The sequence below is a fragment of the Mugil cephalus genome, chromosome 2 (genome assembly GCF_022458985.1).
Source record: "Mugil cephalus isolate CIBA_MC_2020 chromosome 2, CIBA_Mcephalus_1.1, whole genome shotgun sequence".
Taxonomy (NCBI): Eukaryota; Metazoa; Chordata; class Actinopteri; order Mugiliformes; family Mugilidae; genus Mugil; species Mugil cephalus.
In genome coordinates, this window is record NC_061771.1 from 5,451,158 (window position 1) to 5,478,170 (window position 27,013).

The 27,013-nt window shown below is 42.3% G+C and overlaps 1 protein-coding gene across 3 annotated transcripts in view; it reads right to left on the reverse strand.

The window, feature by feature from the left end:
* Nucleotides 1-27,013, reverse strand: part of add3a (adducin 3 (gamma) a) — a 93,167-nt gene that overhangs the window by 51,447 nt on the left and 14,707 nt on the right. For 2 of the 3 annotated variants that reach the window (XM_047579470.1, XM_047579471.1), the window contains exon 2: nucleotides 26,185-26,222. The gene's annotated coding sequence lies outside the window, so the exon portion shown is untranslated. Of the gene's footprint in view, nucleotides 1-14,644; nucleotides 14,899-26,184; nucleotides 26,223-27,013 lie in introns of those variants that run through there. The other variant, XM_047579469.1, reaches the window with a different exon arrangement.

The following is a 27,013-nucleotide window of genomic DNA, read 5'->3' on the forward strand; positions in this document are numbered from 1 at the left end:
ATTTGTAAACTATGAAATGAGGATGATCCACGAGGTGGTAGTAGAAGATTTCTAGTCAATACTACCAACTAGATTTGCCATAAAAACACAAACATATGACACATATGACAACATATGAGTACAGTCAGGCACAGGCTGCACGGAAACAGCAGCAAACACTGAAAACTGCATTTAACAGAATAAAAAAAAAAGCAAGCAGAGACAGTGTCAAGTATTATTAAGAGTTATGGACGTTATTGCGTTGAAAGAACACATGTGTAGTGTAGGAGGGAACACAGGTTTTTACTGTCTGTTGGAGCTTCTTAAGCCAAGGTATGAGCTACCCTCTCAACACCCTCTTAACTTTGACAGCACTACTTATTGTACTAACAGTCACACGATTCAAAACTAATAAAAGATAAAAATTCCTTTATGAATCTACAGGGGAGACATTTTGGTTTATGGAATCAGATCGGCCGATATTCAAAGATGGATATCAGATTAGGGGGAGAAAACATTTGATAGGAACATCCCTAATGACAAAGACTGTCCTCCTTCCAACCAAGACAAAGACTGACTACAACCAATGCTAGCAGTAAGACACTTCCCTGCACAGCTGAGAAGAAGCTGCGGTCCATGTAACACAACATGTTAACATAAGGGTGCACTCTCTGGGCAAGAATTACAGAATGGACCCCTCTTTCCACTTTCGAAAGAAAATATCTGCTCGTCTGTAGCACAACAGGAAAGTGAACAGAGTTGTTCTCAGCAAGTTACTGTCACTGTGCTGTGACCCGGTCTATCACATCTGACCGCCCCATAACACCGTGTCAGAGGAAAAAGAGAGCCCCTGGAGACTGTGTGTGTGTTTATCGGCGAGTCCATCCATGTTTCCGGGCCTGTCAGGCTGGAGCCTCGGGGGTTACACCACAAATTCATACAAAGCATCCATCATGGAAGGGAAAGTGGCAGCAAGTGATTCTGATGACATCCAGAAGGTCAGACATCTTGCTGTACAGGCCCAGGGGTCCTTCCTTTTTGTGTCAACAATCCATTCACTGAGCATTTCTGCAACGGAGAGCCCGAAAAACATGGCAGAAGATAAGAGAATCGAGGAGGAAGCGAGTCCTTTAGCTGCTTTAGCTGTCAAAAGTACAAGTGTGTCAGGTCACATTTCAACAAATTTCAGATGGAGTTACAGCGTGAGTCTAAATCACTTTGGCATGTCGAGACCTTGAGACCAAAAACAGGACAAGTTCAAAATTAAGTGTATTTCTGTGCAGCGTGTTAGCCCTGCTCTGGGAATGGTGGGCCCCGTGGTGAGACGCTGACATTCCCAAGCCATTGGTGCAATTTCCCCATTTGTGGTCAGTGTAATTAATTCTATTCATGCTTTTCATCTTTGTCTCCTTATCGCTGTTATTTTCTGGCTGCCCACATGTGTAGCCTGTGGTGCTTCTGTGTCCCCCCTTCTATCCCTGACAATCACACGTGTGTGTGTGTGTGTGTGTGTGTGTGTGTGTGTGTGTGTGTGTGTGTGTGTGGTGTGTGCATGCATGTGTAGGAAGGGCAAACTTCCTGTCAGGATGTGGGGTCCAGCAGAGGGACAGTGGCACATAGCCATAAGTCACAACTTTGGGTTGAAATCAAGTGTGTCAGAGTTTGTGTGTGCGTCCCCTGGTGCACCCACGTGCAGTTGTCCGCGTCCTGATTGCCCTGACCACCGAGCAAGCATACTTCATTTCAGAGGAGTCATTTCGCCGACTGCTCTCATATTGTAGCAAATCTTTTATTCATAATTGCAGCCCACCCCCAGATGAACATGAGTAAAGACTATCAATGTGTCTCCTGGACCGCAATCATGGCATAGGCCTTGACTGATCGATACAGACTCCACATAATTAGACCTACAAGCAAAGAGAAAAATACTTCAGAACCTGGGCCTCATGGATATCCTTTCTTTTCCTCCTTCCCCTTCCCACCTCCTTTCTCTACACACTTGTTCTCCTTTGCTTTCACCACTGCTCACCCTTGTTTTTCAGGCATTTGAGCAAAATGAGCAAACATGCCGTGCAACCCCTGACACTATCAACAGCACTTATCATTCTACTGACCAAGAAATGCAATGCTTAGGGAATAAATAACGAAAGAAGAAAATCGAGAATTGTATCAATAAATATGAGGAAATTACAGCCTTCCAAGAACCCAAATCCTTAGTGTCTACGGTTGCACAAGAGGAATTTACTATTTATCTATCACATGGTCTCCCAAGCAGTTTCATATGATGTCTTTCATTTGCACAATTGTTCATTTGGATAGGAGACAGGAAACATTGCCCCATCCACTTGGGTACCATAAAGCATTACATTAGAACTATTCTAAATAATTTGACCTCACAGGCTACTTTGGGAAATGTGGGGAAATAAAATCCTTTTCCGCACAAATGTAATAATGACCTCACAAAATGATTGTTTCTCTGTGTTGGTACAAGTAGGCCCAGCTGTTTCCTTACACACCCTTCACAATCCCACTTATACACCAGTTCACACACAAACTACCATCCTTCCCACTCAGGAAGAGCTTAAAGGATACCAGAAGAAAAGCAGTGTATTTATTTAAGGGCATCTCATTGTTCCTGACAACCAGTGTGTTACATGACTCACAGTTGCCACAGAGACCAGGACCTAGTGATGCAATCAGGAAGGAAAGCTTTAGAGCAAGAACCGAAGGACGACAGCCACCACAGCTGAGTGCTGAAGTTCATTTTGTGTTAAACTGCTTGTTTCCCTGAGAGCTGCTAAACGCTGTGCTGACGACACTGGTACTATGAATTCTGTTTGGGTTTTCACACTTGGCTGGAAGACATTAAAAAAGGCGTGTCACAGTGCATGTTTTCTTGATTTAAAACAGTCAAGGCTAACTAAACTCCCCTGTAATGTTGTCATTTCTCAACTTCTTTATTAAAATAGTCTCTTTCCTTACGTTCAGTCCTGCTCAGCAGTGCTTACTTGTAGTCTTCTTTTTTGCTGTCAAACGCTGTCTTGCCCTTTTATCTACTTGGCATTGTGACCAGAGGAACTTTAGATTGCCCAAAGTCAATTTGCAGCATGCCTTCTTCAGTATCACACATGTTACTGTCAACCTGATACAGACAATGATAATAGTGACGGCTATCTTAAAGGCATTGTAGATGGGCAGACCTTTGAAAAGGCACAAGAGCAAAGCAGGCAAAGGAGGGATTACACAACTGATTGTGGGTCATAAAGCATGAAGGATTATCTTTTCAACCTTGAGACTTAGATGCCTGATCATTTTCCCCTGCTAGGATAAGGATCACTCCTGCAGGCTAATGGTTGCAAGGGACTACGGCATGTCACTGTGCATCAGTGTCAACTCCAGTTGGCTCAGTGTGCTCGTCTGGGAATTTTAGATTTTAGGTTTCTACTAGAATCATTTTGCGCAACAAGACTGCTTTATTAAGGCTGTAACAATTTGGAATAATAAACATAACCACTCATATGAGCTGCTGAAAACATCGGGAAACTAATAAATCAAGGATTTAGAGCAGGAAGAAGAGTGTTTCTTCCTCTGGCCTCAACCCTGACAATGGTCTATATGAAGTATGTCGAGACAGATTCCCAGTCATCCAGGTCAATGTATATCCATAAAACAACAGGAAATGGGATCAAAACAAATTCCTCCAATTACAGGTGAATACCTGGTTGTTACAGAGTCTTGAGAGTTCTAGGTGGCCAACATTTGTTACTAATAAAGACCTGAACCCCCTATCCGTCATTTAGACCTTTAGGATACTTGGATTCGTGGTGAAATGTCTTAAAGAAAAGTCAAACAAGCCCATTTCTCTCTGTTCTAGATGTTTGCAACAAATGAACTACATCATATAACAAGTCATCTTGTCATCCAAGATATTTACACCAAATCCAAAAGTCTACTTTTCAAATCAGGGTGAAAGGGCTGTAGATGTACACCTAGACTTGACCTACTCACAGCCTTTTGTTGTCATTTATTTTGACATATTTATTCATATTTAAACTGCAATGTCTGTAATGACAATAGCAGTGCCAATAGCTACTGTAATGATTGTAGTTTGCATTTTTTACATTCATAAAAAGCTAAAATTGCTAAATCACCACTAACATTCATTCATAAAAAGCTTAAAAACGTACGCCGTCCCCAGAAATCAGGGATGTCTGGTTACCCTACAAAAAAAAATAAATAATTGAAATGGCACTGTCTTGTCATTGTGCTGCTTAATTTTTATGGACCTTTTTTACATCACACAGTGATGTAGTCGCACTATGAGTGTTTAGAAGCTCTACATTGACAATGATCCAGACTTAAAAAGGGTCTCACTGCGCAGCGTTCCAAACGCTGAATAACGCATATAAAAAATGAATATCATAATGAAAAAAAATATTGGTATTCTGTATAAACTCGTAAACTGCAAAGCCTAGGTACACAGACAAAAACAGAACAACTCAAAAAACATGAAGAACAGCACAAGGTGTTGACATGGCCTCCAACTTTACTAGATCCCAAACTGATCAAGTATCTGTGTGGTGATCCACAGAGGCCCCTGCCCTCAACCCATAGGACCCAAAGACCCCACTAACAACATCCTGTTATCAGACACCACAGGACACCTTCAGAAGGACCATGTCCATTCTCTGATGAGTCACAACTGTTTTGGAGGCACAAGGGAGACCTACACACTAATGTTATGCTTAAGTGGTGTAAGGAGTAACATTTCATGTGATCTTAGAAAAACCTTTTTCAAAGATTTTTCTCAAATAAGACGGCATCCCCTGCAAACTGGAGCATTTATCGCCAAGGAATAATCTTCACATCTTTGCCATAGAGAAATGCAGCTGATCCAAGTTTTTGTCAGCTGTACAGCCACACTGCATAATGACTTAAACTGGCATCACACACATGTAATCTCACACTTGGATCTATGTCAAAAGCCACTGCGTCTAGAAGGCACGAGAGGGATGCAAGTTCTCACATTACATATTAATTAGCCACCGATTTGTCGACAGGGGAGGTAAACCCAAGGATCACCCTCGGGGTCCACATTGCACTGTCAGTTTCAATTACACATGATCAAACACTGGAAAGCAGTGAAAGTTACTTCCTCTGTTAGCGTGGAGATACAGCGTGACTTCACCGAAGGCCTGTTGCCACAATCTCTGTCTCCCAGGGCATGATAAGGGGAGTATTAGTAGTGTGAATGGCCACTTTGATATATTTTTCAGCTGTGCAGGGTGATATCAGAGCTATGCACTGGGAATTTCCAAGACTCCCTTCTTTCTCTTACTTTGCATCCTCCTGGATGGACGGCCATATCAACATTCCTCATTACCTCCCCTTGTCCTGTCCTTACGATCTCCTCGTATATTACCTTTGGTTATTAGACTCAAATATGGATGGATTTGATGCACAATTCTCCAGCTGGCCTTACTATAGGCATTCCCAACACCCAAGCAACTCTAAAATAAAATGGAGAACTAAGTATTAACTCTGGAAAAGACAAAGCAGAAAGCTACAGTTCTTTAGAGCTGAGGCGGTGACTTGACTCCATTGACAGGGTGCTTGATGGAGCATACAGGTTTTATCTCACAGTATATTACAGTGGCCATGCCCCTGGGGTAACATTCTGCACCGATATGCCTTTAGGTTCTCCACTCTGTTTAACCAATCAAAGAAAAAACACCAGAACAGCAGACCCCTTTTGGATCTTTTGTTTGAAGAGGAGCATGAAGGATCTTTCCACATGTAAAAAGAAAGATTTATGGCCGGTAGGTGGGTCAGACCGTGTATTACACATGGAGGAACTAACTCGTCACAGAAAATGAGACACCATCTGGGGTCTCTTATTAACAGCCCACAGCTTTATGGCTTTAACAGAGGATAATGGTGTGGAATGGCCAGTAAGGGCTTGCAGAGGGAAACAATCTCACTATCGCTTTTGTACGCTATGTTAAATTAATCACTTAGAGTTTAACAGTTCAAGTTTGTGGTTGAGTGTGGTTTTGTTTTGCCTCCTGTTTGCCTTATGTCTGATCACATGACAAAAATAATGAGTACGACTCTGGGTTAGTCCTCACACTGAACCGACATGCTAAAGCTAACACTTTGCTAAACTTTCCACAGTTGCAAACCAATTTAAAAAATAGCCAGGGATACTAGTTATTGCAATTCACAAATTAAGCTGCCATTCCTGTTTCTTCGAATTACAAAGTGTAGCCACCTGTTGCATTGTGCCATCCCTCCCAGGTTCAGTGAAAAGATTAACCCAAGTCCTGCCCATTATTCGGGAACAGGAACAAAGTAAATACCGCTCCTCTACATGTATTAGACTCTCTTACTCTAAGTGGACTGTCTTTTTTTTTCCACCACTCTGCAGTCGGTTGTGTTTGTGCATCCCTCTTTGTCTCCATTCCTCTCTTGCCTCCAGCCTGTGTGCTCATCCATCCATCTCTAATCCTCATCCTGTACGGCTCACTGAAACCTCAACGTTCATTTTCCCAACTCTTTGTTTGGCATCCCGTTCGGGTGTCTGCCTCTGCCCCCCTCCTCTCTCTTTCACTGTCCATTCATCTCTCCATCCTACATTTCCTCATTTAACCACTCCCACTCTCTTCGGTCTCTCCACCCGCTACGCACTCTACTTCACTCATTCCTCTCCCACAATCTGTCTTTCATCTCCTTCGTCCACCTTCTCTCCCACACTTTCTTGTTGAGAGAGGGGACAGTGCAGCGTCCTGCCAGTCCTCCACCCTCCTGCCTGGGCGGAAAAACAAACAAGCGTCCACATGTTCCAGAGGAATTTTAATGACTTCCATAACTCCGACTACTTTACCTGCCAAACTACAGGCAGCATGAGGGAAGCTGGGTTAGCGGCACTGCATTGATGATGGGCTTTGTGAGCCTGAGCCAAGTAGTATCAGTTGAAGGCATGTGCAGCATAAAAAGGAGCCACATGCACGGTTCTTTGAGTTAAAAATGACAGGCAGGATAAAGTGAGACCTCAAGAGCCCCAGTGCGTTGGCTCGGAGTAGCAAGTAAGATGTGGTAACACAACGAGCCCACAACAGCGGTAACTGCACTGATCCATGAAGCTGTGAAGCTGTCTCTGCACAGCTTTCAGTGCACACACAAAAAAAAATGATTTCCAGGAAACTAGAGAACAAGTCTCCATTTGTCTCCTTCTGCTCACTTTTTAGTACGTCTGCATATGTTAGCCTCCTTCTGTCTGCATCCTTCAGCATCACAGATCAGCTTAGAAAAATTCAGTGCATCTTCACATTCTCAGTCATTTATAAATCATCATTATATATCTTCTCTGAGTTCTTTGGTGTTAAATCCACTTTGTGAGGAAGAGGTTTTAACCGTACTAATTGTCACACCTTCACACATCTGATCCAGCACGGCATGAAGCCGGCATTGTTTGTTTCACAAACAACCCACTACCCCCAGTTCTATCATGAATTTCCTAAATCTGAATCTTGCATTTTTTAGGATACTTCTTTACGATAAATGTCGTACACCAACAAACTGCTGCAGTCGCGTAGAAATGTGGCATTCTTATCTCGATTTGTTGATGAGTGTGCGTGAAAGAGACCACCGCTCTGCTGTGACTAGTGTCCAGGAGGGACCAACTGTCGGGTGATGAACCCCTTGTTGAGAGTGCATTTTAATGGGGGCCGTGACCTGCACGCTGTCAGGTCGGACTGTAGAGACCTGACCTGAGAGGGGCTTATGAGATCTCCATCGAGGGCCAAGGCAAGGCAATAAATCTGGGGAGCTGCTCTTGACAGGCTGAATGCCGAGAGGCATTTAAATGAGTGAGAAACAAAAGATTCAGTCAGTTTATACGTGGAATAAATGCTTTTACAGCATGAACGCAAATCAGCAAACTGTTTGTCCATCCATTAATCTTATTTCTGAAACACATAGCTGCTCCAGTGTGCAGATCTTTAAGGTTACATTATATCTGTCCAATCTTGCCTGGCCTGCTCTTCACCTTCATTAGCAGCACATTACGAAATCAGATAATGTGTTTTATTACAGATGCGTCAGCGATGGGGAACACCCAGCCTACTGGCAAGACCACTGTTTAGATTTCAGATCTTCTAAGTTGTGTTTTTCTTTCCCTCTCAGCCCGGGACCAGCTGCAGAGGAAATGACAATACAAGGGGAAAACAACAAAGATTCATGACAACCCCTCCCACCTACAGACGCTTCAAAATCACTCACTTGTTTCTCCCATCATCGATCCCAAACTTGTCTTCTTACGACTATGTAACTCTTCCCACTCCATTTCCATATCTGCTCCTTCAATCTACATGGCTGTGACCTTTGACCCGTGAAATGGATACGCTGCTCTGTCTTGCACAAACCTAGGAAGCTCACATGGTCTTCCTCTTTTTCCCACTCTGGACCTCATCCTCTCTCATGCACCAGGAATCTGGGAAGTGTTCTTCTGCACATAATGATTAGTAGCTTTGGGGTGTGGACCCACAGAACTTCCCCCAAACTTTTAAAGTCAACACAGGCAAGAGCCCTGTCTGTACCACATTGTTTTGTAACAGTTCAGGGACATCCCACTGAATGGGTGCCATACCTTTCCCAAATTAACTTTAAATTTTTTCAACACTGATTATAATAACACACATATTTAACTGTTCAAAACGTGTATTGGTCAACCTATTTTTTTTTTTTTTTTACAAGGTTTGGAAGTTGATTTTTAAAATCCATTATTTTTCTCTTTTTCTTTTTTTTTCTCTGTCAGGATAAGAAAGTACAATGACAGTATGCATTACCAATCATTAACCCCTAATTTAATATGTACAGCAAACATGAGAGGAAAGAATCTTCCACCGGTTCACAACCATCCCAAATTAGAAAAGCCAACTGAAGCAAATAAATGGAAGTGAAATGTGGATGTTCTTTGACAAATGATCTTTTCTTGTGGTAAACACTTGACATATTAAAATATACTGTGTATACATGGTCTGAAAATTCAATGCAAAGTTGAGACGCATATACGGGTTCTTTAAGTAAGTTTGGACTGTGCTCTGGTGCAGACTCTCCTAAGACGCCTGCCTCTGCTTTAGTAACTAGCATTGGTTATAGCCAAACGTCAACCCACAGCTGGCTTCATCTCTGAGATCTTCAGCCCCACTCTGATGCAATTCCCTTGATGGGAGGTGAAACTGCAGTCCCTGCTCGCTGAGCTCTACTCATATATCCACTTCTGGACAGGAAAAAGCCCCATCCTGATTTCTTAAATGACTTCCAGGCTTTAGTTAAGAAGAAGGGAAGTGGAGGAAAAAAAAAAGTGAATGAGATTTATGAGGAAATTGGGAGGCTGTGTTCTCAGCCCCCCCTGCCACCAGTGTCAATATTTGTGAGGACACTGAATGATGAAGTTACCTTATAAAGGTTTGTTCATTTGTGTTTGTATTAGCTTCAGTTATGCAGGAGGGGCAATGTTGCTATGAGTAAAGCAATATCCTTCTTCCTGAGCTCCACGATTCCTAACACACACCACATTAAACTGAGCACAAATGTCACATCTGGAACAGGCCAACAATTTGTCATAAACATTCTCCTTTTTCATTTTTCTGCGAAATTCTTGCTTTCTTCTCAGAACTCAGTTTACTTAATTTTTTGTTGAACTTCAGAGTATTTAGGATTTTATTCCAAGGGAATTGAGAAATTAGCACTTACCACCTGACATTTGTTATCAATTAAGGTGAAAGTCAACGGCCCATTACACATTTCAATAAAAGAGCTCATAAAACACCTTTCAACGGCTCGTTCCCCCTTTTCCACACTAACCACAAAACACTCGCCATGACTACAGACCAGCTTTACTAACTACTGCTAAGACAAGTCTAAGGTCAGCTTTGTAGGAATCTGGTGCGAGACACATGATAATCCTTGTGATTCAGCACCAGTCTGCTGTCATCACTACCAAGACAGTGACTCAGTATGAACAGTACAAAACAAGAGCAAACTGTTAATCAGGGATCTCAGGGTGAAGTTGAAGTTCAACTCTGTTCCAGCAAATGAGCGTCTCTGTGAAGGAACACCGGAATGAACGAAAGTCAATGACGTCCATTGGGTACGTGAGGATAAAGGAAATTAAAAGGTTGGTCATAATAACTGCTGTGGACAAATGTCGCACCACCCCAAGTGTCAGAATTGGTTGCAGTGTTGGCATTTGTCTTCCACATAGCTATTAACCCTTAGAAGGTCACCATGTTCCTACATCTGTAAGAGAGCATGGAGGAGCACACAGTGCCCAGGTGGGAGGTTCATTCAAATGAGGCAGTGCTGAAGAGTGTAGAACCACATCTTTTTCTGGCACCAATCTGCAACGCTGATCTGCAAGAGTGAGCACCATGTGTGGGAATACAGCTTAACTGTAAATAAAGACTTTTGATGGATCAATCCCCAGGCAGTAGATGTTCATGATGAAAAGTGCATTTATTTTAGTCCTGCAGCCTCATACTGTTTTGTTGGGCCTTGGATTACAGCCACTCACCATTCCCATGAGTTTCTGACTGCTTCCCAACTTTCTTTTTAGCTAAAGTAGCATTTAATGTTTTAGTCTTGAGCAGCATGACGGTGCAAATGCTGCCGCTTCACATTTTACGGTGCATGACGTGAGATAGACAACAAGTAAATCTGAAATGCTGACAAAATCAGAATTTATCTGCAGTATTATTTTTATGCTGAGCCTGTGTCAAGCCGACAATATTTAGTTGAAATGGCCGCATTTATTGGCTGCGAGTCTTCAGCCAGTCTTTTTACACTTGGAGCTGCTGCAGTTGCATGAACCAAAATAGCAAGGGCCCTTGGACACACCTACAGTGTGTGCATCCAAACATACATAGCTTACCAGTTAACAATACAGGGCACGAAACGTATGAGACTCACCAGCAGCTCATGTTATTTCAAGGGGCTGAATTTGATGCATCAGTTAACAGTTACAATAGAAATAGAGGCAACATTAGAGACTTATTTAGTGTTAACATCATGCCAGACAGGTGCATATATCTTTGTCATGTGACATTCAATTTTAGTAAGAGGTCACGAAAGACATGTCAGCTGATCAAGCCATTTGGTGAAGACAGATTCAGGAAACCTTTCCCATGAACTCTGACCTGTCCAGAGCGCTCTATAAAAAGTGTTGCAAGCATCTACTCACTGCTGTTGAGGTTGACTGGGAGGCCGGAGGTTAAGATGGTCTAACCACTGCTGGGCAGCTAGATACCTCGATTAAGAGGATTACACCATGACTATACTGACCACAGCCTTCTGTTTTGCCCTTCACTCATAAATGAATCCAATATTAAGCGTAGCTGTAAATCAAAGTGCAAACCATATGGCATCAATTCCTCATTTTGGCAGGAAGATCTGATTAAGTAACATGCCTGTAACGTAATTTAACCTCTGGGGGGGTGGGGGGGGGGCAATGGGGGGAAGCCAATCAGGCTCTCTAAACAAGACACAAGATCAGAATATAAGCCTGGAGGAAATTGAGGATCGGTTGGCCTTGCCCATGTGCATATCAAAGTTTGAAAGACCTCACTTGGAAAATGATAATGATCTGAAGTGTAAATAATTTCCATTGGCATTGCTGCTTCAAACATGTTATGTTGGTGGTTTGCCTTTTTTTCCAGAGAAACCTGGTCACGCAGGGTCAGTACGGGGAGTGAACCTGTGGTTACACCGGCATTAAACAAAATAAATTTGCTTTAACTCAGATCTGGAACCTTTGGATACAGAACATTCATCATTTTATGGTATTAGACATTTGTGTGAAATGTTGTCACAATCAGAGTATGATTTATTGAGTTACGGCCAAAAGCCTTTGATCACCAAACCTCGATGAGTTCATCCTCGAGTCCAAGTAAACATTTGTGTTAAATTTAAAGAAATTCCAGGGCACTGGCTGGATGTATGGATATTCATACAAACTGAAAACTGAGGCATTCAAGAAAACTATTCACAGATTTCCTTCCCCAGAATCTGATGGGCCAACACATGACACTCCACGGAATGCGAGTGTGGACTTTAATGCAAATACTGAAGTACGAAGATACCAAGATAAACCAGGCACACGCACACACACACACAAACTGTGGTTGGGGATGACTTTCTTGAAAGCAAAATTAAGACCAGCTGACACAGACAGCTGGAAACCATGCTGTATGACATAATCACAGAAAGACTGGCCAACAAATTCAACACACACAGATGCGCACGCACGCACGCACACACACCCATTACATAAAGCAGTCATACAAAACTCAAGTCAGAAAGAAGACTAACACCCATTTCTTTAACAGTGCAACAGTCCCTTCTTATCTTTTATGACACACACATAGAGAGGGACGCACATTCACACACATTAATTCATCACAGTTAAATGGAAACACAAGGAGGGGAACTGGAGAGGTGCTTAGGTCACCGGGGTTGATTAAGACACCAGGACAATCCTTCAGCATCACAGGAATGAGTTCACCTCCTGAGCCTCAGCGTGGGGGGGTGAGTGAATTCTTAGGGCTGCTTTTAAAATGTTACGAACAACACTGCTGAAGCACAATAAGTCACGCTTAACACAAAGTCTCTATTTGCCACTATATAGTCTCAAAAACCCTGACCCGGGACAATGCATGTGGTGTCAGATTCACACCGATACTAAGAAGTCTTTAGGGGGGGAAATCAAGGCCCGTAGGAATTGCAAATAAATCAGCATGAAGCAGCAACATTTTCTCTTGAAGGGCCCGTCACTCACGGTCATTCCTGACACAATACTAAAACCTCAGAGGAGATCAAACAAAGCCCGCAGAGAGAGTCCCATTTTATTGCTTCCCTGCAAAAGAACTCTGGACAAATATTTGATGAGATGTTTCAGGATTCGTTAGAGGGCCGAGGCCATCGCCATGGCAGCGAATACCATGTGTGTGCAGACAATAAGCCCCTGAGCAGAGAGAGCTGGATCTCGAAGCAGAATATTTTGCAGTGAGGTTAAACATGCAGCAAAGAAAGACCAATGTCAAAATGAAGCAGAAACTTCTCTGCACGTGTACAGTTTCTTTATTCATTCAAGGTTTAGAGGAAGCAAGAATCTGAAGTAAGGAGTGAGTGAGGAGGACTGAAGAGGAGGACTGACTCAGGTGCCTTCACTGAGACAAGTCAGATTTTATCTGCCAGCAGCTGGGAAAATATGTCAGCTGTGCTTATTAGGAGGAACGGTTAGATTACAGGACCTAAATCTACACTATATGGACATGAAACCGTTGACCGTTTTCTTTGTCACTCTCAAAGCACATATTTGCCCTGCAGGGTGAGCTGTGGCTGGCCTTTACAGCAGGAAAGCATGGGTTTAAAAATGACTCCAGCTCAAAAACAACTACAGCATAAACAAGATTCAACCTGGCCTAAATCCTCCTCCACAGACACTGGATCACCTCACACAAACTGAACCGCAGGGGAGAAACACTTATGGCAACTCCCTAATTAAGCCAGAGATGCTTTTTTGTAAGCAGTGTACAGATTTCTGTGCTGCTTCTTGCTTAAGAGGCAGGAATCTCCCTCAACCTTGAGGCCGTACGATACGAGGCCCCGATCATGCAAAACACCTCGAGCAATATAAATCTAATAAAGCCACGCAGCTGTGAGGAGAGAGTTCGGGGCAGACAAACAAACAACAACATGATCGAAAGAGCAACCAAGCCGCAGAGTTTCCCATCACTCGGTCATTTATCCAACCATGAAAGGGGGCCTTTCATCGGAACACCCAGAAAACAGCAGTCAGAAATAGAAATGAGAAGTTCCCAATGTCCCCTTATCACTGCTCAGTCAACAGTAAACAGACACCTATGAAAAGAACGATTCACCAGAGCACTTGACTGTATCACTCCTCCCTTCCCTCGATGGTTATAGATTGGGACAGGAGTCACGGGAAAGGAGGCAACTAATCAACTGTACCATTTTATAAACACAGGTAGAAGCTCATCTCTTATCAGTGTGGGATCGGATACTTGAAACCCAGCCCGCTGTGCAAACCATAAGCACATGCACCTACCCCCCCTCCTGCCACCTACCCGTGAGCATGCTGACACTTGAGAGGGCGGCACCTCTCTAATGCACATAGAAAGCCATCTCGGGTCCATTCAGAGCTCCCAGCTCTATTCTTCTCTGTAGAAAAAAGAGCTCCCAATTTGAAAAGAGAGGGAATAGGGCCTCTGCTATTTCATTTAACGAGCGGGAGCCACAACAGCGACCAAAGCAGAAAGTTTTTGAATGTAGTTTCAAAAACTATCGAGTGAACTTTTCCTTTTTTTCCTTTTTTTTCTTTTTTTAACACAGGATAGCAACAAATAGAAAAGACCTATAATTTGAAAAAAAAACAACTTTATGACATATTCACGGAGTTTTCCACTATTTCGTCAGCGCTGGGCAAATGTCACAGCTGCACAAAAGCAAAGAAGAGACTGGGCAGCAGTGATATAGCAGTAGTCTTGACGATAGGGGACCACAGCATCCACTCAGTAAAAGGGAAAACACACACAGAGAGGCATGCAACAAACCGCTACAGCTTTAAAGAATCTGCAGCACAAACCTGATGAACGGCCAAATGAGAGCTCTGCCTCCAAATGTTCCTCTGCTGCGATCCACCTGCACTGCAGCGAGTCCTCTGCCTGCACTGCTCACACTCTCCAACACGCCTCTCCCATCGCAGCCGTGCAGAACTGTTGCGTCGGCTGCCCTCTTTCCCTCACGCTCCTCCTCCTACTGTATCTCCCACTTTTTTCTTTTTTCTTTTTTTGTAGTGCTCTTCCTTCCCCGCTAAAGCAAGAGCGCTCTTTGACGTGTGGTAGGAAACCCCTGCAGATCAGCGCGCAGAGGGAGGGAAAATGCGAATTGAGAGGACAGTGGTTGGGGGGGTTGAACAGGGGTAAAAGGGGGAGGGGTCAACCTGATTTAAATTCACAATACACACACATGACAAGGTCTTTTGCCCTCAGGGTGCTTCAGTGATCTTTTAAAGAAAAGCTGTAAAACCATCAAAGGGTTCTTTTGGCTATGTATCCTCTTAAAAAATGTATGCAATGGCCCCGACTTCAGCACAAAAAGAGAATCAGAGTGAAATAAAAAGGTAAAATCTTGCAGATAAATTAGTGAATTTAATCCCTCAATTCATGTTTCTCCAATTCCCTCTGAGCTACCTTGGATTTTCTTATTACCCTTCTCCTCTTAAGACCAAATCAATTTAAACATCTTCTCTCCTAAGCTTAATATCAGTGTTGCTAAAGTCCTTGGGCAAGGCACAGAAATTCAAGTCTCATTCACCCGGCATCAACAAGAGAACCTTCCCCTTGTTTCCCTCCACTGGAGGGACCCTCCCTCTCCATTACTCGGCCTAAACACATCCAGCGCTTTCCCCGATAGCAGCTTAACAACCTCCTCATGTGAGGAATCTCCTTCCAGACAAAGGAGTTTGGAGGGGGATTTAACCAAAACAAAGAACGGAGGGAGACGTTGGCATGTTGGAAATTGAGGAATGTGCATAAAATTTCAAGACTTTAAATACTTTGTGGGAATTTTTATGAGCTATTTGAGTTTCAGCCTAGAAAATAATCATATGTAAACCAGATTCACCACAATTTACAAAGTCTAGACAAAAAAAATAAATTAAAAAAATCCCACGTGAAATGTGATTCAGCAGATCTGATCCAAACCACATTGGTAGCCATTTTGAAATGGGATTCCTATCGGATGTCTACACGCGCAATTATATGTCAGTGGGACTGTTCAGACCTCGCATTAAGATACGATCTCAATTAAATAATCGGATCGGATCTGGAGATGCATTTAGAGACTAATGTTAATGCCAGGTCACATGTACCTAAAGCTGGTCACTTACGATCGGATTGACTAGAGCGGACCTTAATGCGAGGTGTGAACAGGCCCAAAGTCTGAACAAAGCCAAACGAAGCTAGGGCCAGCAGTTGCTTAACTTATCACTGCATACAGACCGAAAAGAGCTAGACATAAACAAAATGTTAAATACTACTTGTTGGTAGACATACTGTATTTATGGAAAATAATTGTATATACATATATGACATTTTGGTGTTGCAATCATTGAGTTAACCCAGGAAATATAAATAGAAGCTAAATTAGCATGTGAAAGTCTCACTGACTTCACACTGACATTGCTTTCAATGCAAGAAGCTCATCTGAGGAGTCACCTCGCAAGAGACTTTTGAACAACCTTTATGTGTGCACTCTCAGATGCAGGATTTTACTCACATTTGTCTGTGATGCTTTGGCTGATTGCAAGAAGATTTACAGTATAGCAGGGAAAACCATAGTCCATAAGGTCTGTTTAGTGGAATGAAATGGGCACTGAGTGACATTTAACTTCCCCCATGTAAAGGTTAACTGTTGGGCCGTGAGTAATTTACAGTCTGCCAGAGCAACAAACAAATCCCAAATGAATTTTTAATTGGCGCTTCCTTGAAAAAGCGTCCATTTGCGGAGTAAAAGCTTGGCTTTTATGCTGACTAGCACAGAAACGAGACAGACAATAATTATAGGAAGCATAAAGACAACTGTCCGCGCTCTGCATATGAAGCGAGGGATGCCAGCTGAGCCTAAATCAATTCAGAATCAATTATTCAAGCAGAAAGAGGGGGATCGTGGGCAGACAGAGGCCCGCCAAGCTACTGTATATTCAGCTGTCATCCTGTAAGTGGCAGGGATTCCCCGCTCGCTCTGCTCGTCTGTGCGGCGAGTGTGGTTTTGTGTTTGTCAAATGCCGTCTAAAACTAGAGGATCAATCCTTCATCAAGGATAAAAGGAGTTAATCTCCCACACTGGAAACTATTTACAAGTAGTTGTGGTGTGTTCAGGCTGCGCAGAAATAAATGAAATCCTCAGCGTAGATGAAAAGAGTTTGTAGAAGACAGCACACGTTTGCAGAAGAACCTCTCACCTGGACCTCACTTTCCTTGCTGTGCATTCATTTATCTGCATATAACACATCCCTCCCGCCCTCCATCTTTCTTATACTGTGCATACCTGCCCCAGAATAAAACTCGCCCTCTGGCCTCTTGCAGCACATGGAGCTGGATGTCTGGTCTAACATTAGCGCATATTTTTGTAAGCACATTTCCCTCAAAGAGGCCCAACAGCTTGCATGGGTTAAAAAGGGATGCACATCTAGATTATTTATGAGCAGCGTTGCTGGTTGAATCTTTCTAAAATACCTCCCTTAAGCAGGGGAAGGAGGTGGACGGCGCAGTCCTCCACAAATGGCAGATAGTCTAGTATACACACTGCATTGTTAATAAGCACTCATGCTGGCTGGTAATTATATAGCTCCAGCGGGATGAGCCCTAACACAAGTAGAAAGCTGTGAATTTACACTGGTCTGATGTGTCATCTGAAAAAAATATGAATCAACAAAATTTGCGATGAGCGCCAATCAGTATCAGCCCATTAATAGATAATAGACTCAACAAATGAATGAAGTGTGATCACGTGCGTCTCTCAACCTTGTGCTGAATGTCACAACAGCTGCATAATCCATACTTACACTGCAGAAAACCAACAGCATGCAAAAAAAAAAACATGCATCACATCTAGCATCCTGTATGAAGTCCAGTCAAACATGAAAACATACAGATCAACTACAGTTAAACGGCTTCATAGGCTACAGCGTCCTTTGAGCGATTAAATAACACGTCTCTACATTTCTCAGACATAACAGAACAGCCGATAGTGTCCAAGCACACGCGTGTCATTTTCCCTGTCAGCACTAAAATTAAAAATCAAAGACGAGCATTGTTTTAGTTTGTTGTGTTTTTTTTTTCATTCTGGAGGGGATTTTTGTCCCCGACAATCATGGCCTGTTTCGCATTTGAGAATATTGTTCATGATGACATTATATCGGCTTTGAGCTACAATAAATCATCCCCTGGATGCGATCAGCAGTTCTTACCACTGCTACATGTGACTCCTACGCAGCATACCCTTGTCAAAATGAATAAGACGCAGAGCCAGGAGCGTTAAACGAAATAAATAAAAAAAACACTGCACGGCATTAACGTGAATAAAACAGATTCTTCATTATTAACCAGCACGAATTCCTTTGAAAAACCTGAATATAAATCAGACGAAGGGATTAAACCATACTTTCTCTACTTAGGATCCAGTTCTAACTGAAGTGTGAATAAATCCATTCTATTTGGTGCAAACACAAGAGGATAGAAGAGCAACAAAAAATGCTGACGTAAGCACCAATCCCTTGAAAAACTTAGGGGAAGTTCCAGGATTCACCTGCAGCAGCCTGCAGTGACCTACTGGCCTGCGTCCAGGTCTGGAAATCTAGCTGGGAAAAGGAGCTGAGAGGACCTCTACTGCTGCTTATGGGAGGTGTACTTTGTAAAACGCGCAAAGCCTGTGGACTTCAAAAATGATTTATTTTTCATGGAGCCTTCGGGAGCCTGTAAGATTTCCAGTTTCTTGGTCGTGGATGTCGACAAAATATGGTTGTTAATAAATGATCTCTGTTCAATAATTAAACCTGACAAAATGACCCCGGGCACTCGTCCTCACTAATCATCCAGATTTATTCATCCATGTTTGCTCACGGTATTAAGTCCACTCGTGTCCTGAGGAGACCTCCACCCGCAGCTTGGGGCGTGGAGACTCTTGGCCTGTGTGTGGTGGGTACCCGAGGGGGCTCTCTTTAATTCCCTGCGCTGACCGCAACACCATGTGACAGCGGCAAACACGGCGCTGCACTAATGAATCCCTGTATGACACAAGGTCAGGAGCTGCTGATTATGGTCAACATGTACACTGTGCGATTCTGTACTTCTGCACGGCAACTTGAAACTCAAATTTAATTATCCACCTCCTGGAATAGCAGCTTAACGCTTAAAATGTTGTTTAAAACAGCTGAACCCCTACCACTATAAGGCACAGGCAAACGTGTTGGTCGCGATGATGACGTCAGCCTCAGCGTTAAAGGTATCTGATCCAGCCCTGAAAAATATTAAAATTCAACTTCATCTCCCAGTGAGGCCCAGAGGGAGCGCTTAAAACGCAGAGTAAATCTCACACATATCTGAGCGGGGAGTTTGTGCTGTGAGACAGTGAGGCCCGGGCTTCAAGTCTGCCTGACTCCAATGGAGACGTCTAGGGAGAGAACCAGACAAACACAGCTCCCTGCCAAGCATCATTACTTACTACACCCACTCCACGGCACATTTCCACTGCTGGCTGCCAGATTCAGTAATAGTGACATTCGATAAAAACACACTCCTTTAAAATATTTTTCAAATCTCTCCAGCTTTCTAAATTAATTTGGGATGAGCTGTTGGAAATTAAAAAGAAAAGTCTTTTTGACCTATTCACATGTTTTTATGCACTGGGGCAGAATTACTGGAGCGTGTAAATATATTGGAATCAAAGCGTGGGTCTGTTGTCAATAATAATGTGTAATAGCTTCTGTCAGTGCCATGTAAATTAGGATTTTTTTTTAGTTTGAAGCAGATTGAAAAACAAAGCAGAACAGCACTGCGATCGTGCAGCTTTATGCTTTTGTGGTCAACATTAGTAATGAAATTCTTTGTAGTACATCGAAACACTGCAGCCAGAGACAGCAAATGTTTAGATTCCAACTTCAAAATTAGATTAGAGCAGAGAGGAGGGAGATCTATTCGTGGAAATAGGATTTAAAATTGCATGATTTCGTGTTACAAAATCCGGTTATTCACAATCCAAATCTATATGCTGACTAAAATCATTCAGACCAGAGATTGAAACTTAACTATTTAAGTGGATGCCAAGTCAAAAGGTCTGATAAGATATACAGTATGTGTTTACATTCTCCCAAAATATCAATCAGAATCAGAATATCCATGAGTGGAGAATTAAATGCTCTGGAAATCACAACAGAAGAAGAAGGAAAATAGTTTTCTCCTTTATCAACAACAATGTATCCATTCGAGAGAAGAACGAGATGGACACATATTTAGCTGACCGCGTTTCAAACACTTGCTGTAAATTCTTTTGCTGTTTCCATGTTCCTGTCTATTCTGGGAATTCATCTCATCGCATCAGGGCAGCGTGAAAAAGTAAAGGATGTAGATATTCTAACAAGGAAACAATAACCCTAACTTTAGCCACTGAAACATTTCAAGTATCAGGGTCATACCAGCCCTCTCAGTCTGATGAGGCCTGTGTGTTCTGTTTGAGGTGGTTACACGAGATCTCTTCACCCTGATCCACTTATCATTTCATCATCAATTTATTCTGATTATTAATAGATTATCCATGTTCATCTACTGTTAACACTGACTAAACTAATGTTAATGCTAAAGCTACTCCGTTAAATCCAAAGACCATGTCTAAGACCCACTTCTCAACACAATAAAAAACAAAGGTCATACAGTGTTTTTCTCTATGTAAGATCGACTTAAGGACCGTCAGGTCGTTAAAGTCATATATGTAACGCAGACCTGACCACTTTCAGGTCACGTCAGCCTCAGGGTGCTGAGCTGCGACACTGCCGACTCCTCATCCTCCCTTTGCTGCAAGTCCATTTTCTCCTCTAGTGTCATGAGGAGACTCTAATGAATCGGCCCATTGAGGAGGACAGAACTGTGCACTGGCTTTGACACTTCCAGAGCATGTGTGTCTGTCTGTGTGTGTCAGTGTGCTCCGTCTTTCCCAGCCTCACAAAGTACAAAGCTGTCGTTTGTTGCCTCTCAGCACTACAAAAGCCCCACAGGCCCCTAAAGCAGAGAGCAGAAATTGTGCGAGTTTGTGTTTTTGACTGCATGTGTCTGTATGTTTCGTATGATTGCTCGTGCATATTTATGTTTACGAGAAAAGTAATCAAACTAAAAAGCGTTTTTATGTTTTCTATATGCATATGCGGTCAAGATTTGCCGCATACACTCTGCACAGTCTGCGTTTCGCTGAGATGTGTCTGATGACTAAAAGACGCATGATGTGGCCCAGAACCAGAGTCAAACACAAACTGCACCGCAAAACCATGGCACACACACAGACATCTGTGAAGCACAACATAATATACAGCCAGCAAGATCTTTCTTCGATCTTAACACAACTGCAAACACAGCGTAACAGATCATAGCAAATGTGGCTGTAAAACACAAATAAAGTACATGACCAATCAGACATAGACACAAGCACACACAAATCAAACTCCTCCTCCTCTGGCCGCTAACAGGACTCATGAGCCACAGAGGAGACAGCTGTTATTTATCATGGAAACACCCCTTCTCTTCATAATTAAAACAGTTTGTAACTACAAATCAGTGCTGGTCTTATAAAATACCACTTTTGATCAATATTAATACACATAGTCAGAGAGGGTAAACTGGTCAGGGTCAGCCATCATTTAAGCTTGAACTGTTGCTCAGTGCCTTAAAATCGATACCACAAGAATATACTTGTGGTAAGCTAAACCCCTGCTATGCCTGAGGGCTGGGTTCATCATCATTATACATTATCCATGTCAGACGTACCCGGCCTTTTGTGATTTACACCAAAGACTCTCCCCGAAAGCCCAAGCAGTGCATGCCTTTTTGATTTCCACCCTCTATAAAATCCATCTCTTTGGCTGAATCCCTGCAGGTTTATGTTTCCGTCTCACAGAGCCTGTGCCCACCAACAGCTGAAAGTGTCCACGCCGAAGATTTATACAAATCAAAACCTCCTTTGTCTTCCAGATCCCCCCGGTGCTCTCTAAGCTGAGGCCAGTTTAGCATGTGTGTCGGCTTGTCTGCGACCAAGTAAGGGAGTGGAGCAGAGGCAAAGACATGTCTGTCTCTGATCTGTTGGAAAGAAGAAAGGACTGCGACTGTAGAAATACACAATCTTTGAGCAGAGACACTCAGTCCTGTTCATATTTAAGGAGTGGTTGAGTTTACAATTTTTAAATGGTCCAGAAGGCATCATTTCTGATCACATTTTAGAACCATACAACACAATCAGAGTCAGTTTTCAATACAAAAACATTCATATATAAATAGATAGTTATGTATATGTAGGTATTTGCCTAAAACTAAACACTAATTAAATAAACTGGGGGCTGGTTTTATAGGTGCCTACTCATACTTTTCTTAAATTATCACGTGCTATGTAACCGAAACCTTATTGATGTGTTGGCATACTGCCTTTAACATCTTAAATTGGCTTTAAAAAAGTATTTGGCCTCTATTATTGTATGTCAGCGTTCAAGTTTTAGTGTACAACTAACAATTATGCAAAAAAATAAAAAAAATAAATAACATGAAGAGAGGTCTGTTAGAAAAGTTTTACAATAAGACTTTAACATTACGTATCGGTATCAAAACTGTCACGTTATTATCTGACAATCAAGTTTAACTAAGAATTTACCAGACCTCACTGGGCCACGCAGATCCACACGCTGTGGCGAAGTCAGACCAGCATCTAAGATCACACAGCTGATTGATTTCCAGCCTCCATCTGATGGTGGTGATGGTGGCCTGGAGGATAAGAGAGCTGCTATTTGGCTGCGAAGGAGAACGTTTGAATCTCCAGACCTACACGTTTCTAATATACCAATGTTCCAGCTCTGTGTGTATCAACATGTCTGTTTGTCTGCGGACAATAACTGAGGGCATTAACGGTGAATCCTGAAACAAGAAGAGACAGAGCCCAACAGGCCACTGAGCTCAAATTTCTTCTGCCAAACTACCTCTCACTGACATTGAAACCAGGTGCAGTGTATGATCATGGCGTAGCTGCCATGGACCTGCTCACTAAGACATTTTAAAAAGTCACAATACATTTTGAATGAGGGTCGAGGGGGATGCAGGCGTCTCTTTACCGCCTCAGTGAGACGTAAACAGTTGGTCTTATCAGAGGAATAGTGAGCGAGAGGCAGAAGACTGGGAGAGGGCACAGATGCTGCACTCAAAGTCGAAGAAAAGAAAGACAAATAAGAGACAGATAGAAGATAAAACATAACCCAAGGCCTTACAGACAAAGAAAGTGAAAGTTTCAACCTCAGATTTTCTTGTCCTTCTTTCTTCACTACTTAATGGGATGACCAGCCTTTTGTCCTTTCACTCTGAAAATCACAGACGTGAGTCATTGGTTTACAGGAATGGCTGGCAGCAGAGAAAGAAAGAACAGACTTGCAGTGTTTTTATGAGAAATTATTTAAAGCTGATTTCATCAGTATTTTTATACAATCGGCAGATCAAATAACTGCGCGTAATGGGAATGTTGTAACTTGTAGTAACAAACCCACAGACTATTAGCTCAGCTGGCGTTTCAGCATCTACAGAATACTTTTTTTTCTTCTTTAAAACGGTGCAATCAGCTGGAAGATACATTATAAATCCAGCATGCAACAAATTAGCTAACTAGCTAACTAAAGAAGAGTTACGCGTTTCTCTTAGAAACTGGAAAACACAATACAACGCAGAGAATACCGCACAGAAACGCATCGCTAAATGAATGCTAACAGCGCTGTCTGCTCAATGTAAAAATACATCAATCAAGATGCGTTAACTTGTTCAGCAAATATTTAATAATATACATTTACTGCTAGCAACACTGCCACCAAGTGGTCATAAATTAAATAATTCTACTTTAAAAAAAAAAAACAACAACAACAAAGAAAGGCAAAACCAACATTGATTTTCAGTAGTATAAAATAAAAAAGGCAAAAGCCTAGGTACCTTTTCAGTCCAAATGTGTGTATTACTTAATTTCAGCTATCAATGCAGAATAAACAAAATCGCAGAAATCACAATGAAACTCATTAACGGATTAGGTTCACAGCTGTTAATCCCGTTTCTATTGTAGTGTAATTTATTAATGGAGCATTAGCAGCTCAGCCAGATGGCTTAGCTGCGGTTTTCACTTCGAATGGCAAACATGTCCAAATCACATCAGCTCCAGTGGGAATCATGTCAAGTTGATTAATCGATTTTGACCAAACAAGATACACTCATACTGTATAGAACCAGATTTCAGTATAAACAGTTGGACAAAAAACAAATGTACATTTTGTCTCCTTGAAAGCAAATGGAATATCTTTGGAGTGTTAGTTAGACAAATAAATGTCATGTGGGAATCTGGGATGTTTTTTGTGTATTTGGTTACAGACACTATCAAGTCAGGGTTGCTTCAGCCAATCTGTTCCATGGTGAAATGTACATGTGCAGATTCCTGATCCTATTGTACATGACACCATTCAGCATACCACTCTAAATATACAGCACAGTACTATCAACCAGTCTGACCTCCAGCAGGAATCGGGGATAAATTCATTTCAGTCTTGAAGACAACTAAAGCGCTCTGCAGCCAAACTTGGTGACGACTCCAGTGGTTCCATGAAGGGAACAGTACACAGATATGAGAGTAACTGGCGCCTAAGGCTGCAACAGTACTCCCAGAGGTATTCAACACATTATGAGACACGTCAGCGAGCAGAGCTGCACTGATTTCTCTTGACCGCACGAGCCCTGGACCTGGGAGATCTGCCAAACTGGGTCTGAGAGAGGCTAAAAGTACCTGACAGAAAGAAGGCGAGCGGGAAGCTAAGATAAGAACAATAGACATATTAGACATGTTAATAAAGGGGTGGGGATTAATACCTTTTTTTGTCACTGTAAATTGTCATATGTGTTACGGTCCAAATTAGGACTCTAAAGCAAATCCAAAGCTGTAAACACTTGTCAGCAGATGATAAATGAGACTACAGGTAGGGAACAAATGAGGAGTACTTAGGTTCAATAAAACAAGAACAAACTGTGTCCAAACTGCAGTGCTGACCCCACTGGAAAGCACAGACACACTTTCCACTTTCAGCAGAAGAAAACTCAGTGGAAGCCCAAGAGAAGTAACTGAACTGACCCGAACACATTTTTGAGTGGAGGTGGATTTTAAACCTTTGTGGACGGCAAAAGATAACAAGTGGACAAAGTTCTCCACAAGGACACGCAGATTGAGATTTGGAAAGTGAAGGACATCAACCACCAACCTCAATCTTTGTTTCCAACAAAGTATCAAATGCGAAGGTTTGAGCTGGAAAATCTGCACAAAAGCAGAAAAATGGGTAACATGTATCCAGTGTCATGAACTTTTATAGTTGAGGCTGAGACCTCTGAATAAAAGATACGAGACGTTGGCTCTGTTTAATGCTGTTTCTCAACAATCCATGGATTCAAATGTGTTCATAACCTACCTACTGTATGTGTAATGTGTTCATAACCTTGGAAACCTATGTCCCACATAGTACTTCGGTTAGACCATGTAGATGTTGCAAAGTAACTTGAGGAGCAATATGAATTGTTTAAGCATATAACCCATGAGGCAGGATTTTGAATGAAAACCAATCAAATTTCTGTCTTGATGAGCATACACTTCATTCATCTGCACAGAGCGATGGACAAAATGTTTCAAGTGAACAAGCGCTAGTTATCAAAAAGTGGAAATGGGTGTTTAGAAGCTGTACTTCAGTTACCAAGTGTGGCAGCGATGTACATTTTAAAAGCCCAAAGATGTGGGAAATATCTGCCTTTCTGAAAAACAGTCGAGTTGAAAGTATCTGAAGTGGAGAATCTTTGCAATAGCATAGCAGCTGCAGCAGTCATCCAGACTAGTGGCACTTCACATGCTTTTCTTTCAAAAGGGAATTGTGCAACATTATTCTAAACTAGCACATGCAGCCTCGTCACGTTTGCCGGAGAAAGGCCTGGCACTAATTTCTTTACAGAAAGACTCGGAGCACATAAAAAGTCTGTCCAGAAGCAGTTTGTCAGTTTACCACTGACCAAAGCCATGTCATTTGTTCAAGGCTCTCCAAGAAGTTTTGCTATTACTCTCCATATATACCTACCATGTCCTTGACTAAACCGTGGAAGAGGGCGGAGGAGTTTGGACGACAGACCAAAACTTTCCATTTCAGACAACACTACATTGGAGACTTTCCCCCTCCGTATTTTATTTCCGATAGACTATGAGTGTTACGGTGTAAAATAATATTCAAACCAGAGCTGGGCTGTTCATGCAATCAACAGGTGTTTTAAAAGGTTGAGCAGGGACTGAAATGGTGCGTGATGAGGTCGAAATTCTTACCTTGCCGGAGACTGCTGGACTTAATGACGTCTCGCCGACTAGAATAAAAACAGACACAAACATATTTTTACTTTCGGTCCAAGTCTTCTGAGGACTGCTACAGTAACAGCCAGTAAAACTATGACCACGTTAAGTTACGTTATGTGTCTGAGCTGAAGAAATCGGACACGGCTACGAGCAGACACACGCATCTGGTGTAAATAATATTTACGCATTGTGCGTCTGCATTGAGTGAGTCTGTAATGCCAGGGTACGAAAACACAAATTAGACAGGAATGAGTAAAATAAAAACCTGAAAGGAAGGAAGATAGTTCTCACAGTAATGTCTACTTTATACCCTGAACCTTTCATTATCTCTGTAATCGCCATTTACTCTGTAATTCAGCATATTTAACATACTGCAAAAATCTAATCAAAAAGAAGGTATTTAATGTGTAACCTAAAACCTGTAATCTTCCATACAGCGAAAGGATGTTAGGTGCTTTTACATCCCATACGTTAGGTGTCTATTGAAGCATCTTGGCTGAACTTCAAACCAGCCTACCAGCGATGAGAGTCAACAGACCCTGTAACTAGCCAACTTCCTTACAAAGGAAATGTTAAATGCTTTTTTTCCTTTCTCACAAATCGTGAAGTGTTATATTTGTTTTTCTGCTCTCCCCGCGGCCTCCGTCACACCGGAACCTGGCTCAGTTAGTACTAATACATATGTGTGTCCATTTGTACTTCTCACGTGAGTCTTCGGGCCTCTACGTGTGTGTTCTTGGTCACAGCGGTTTGCAGTTTCCACTGTGGAGAGTGGGCTGTGCCTCCGTTCTGTGCAGGCGGC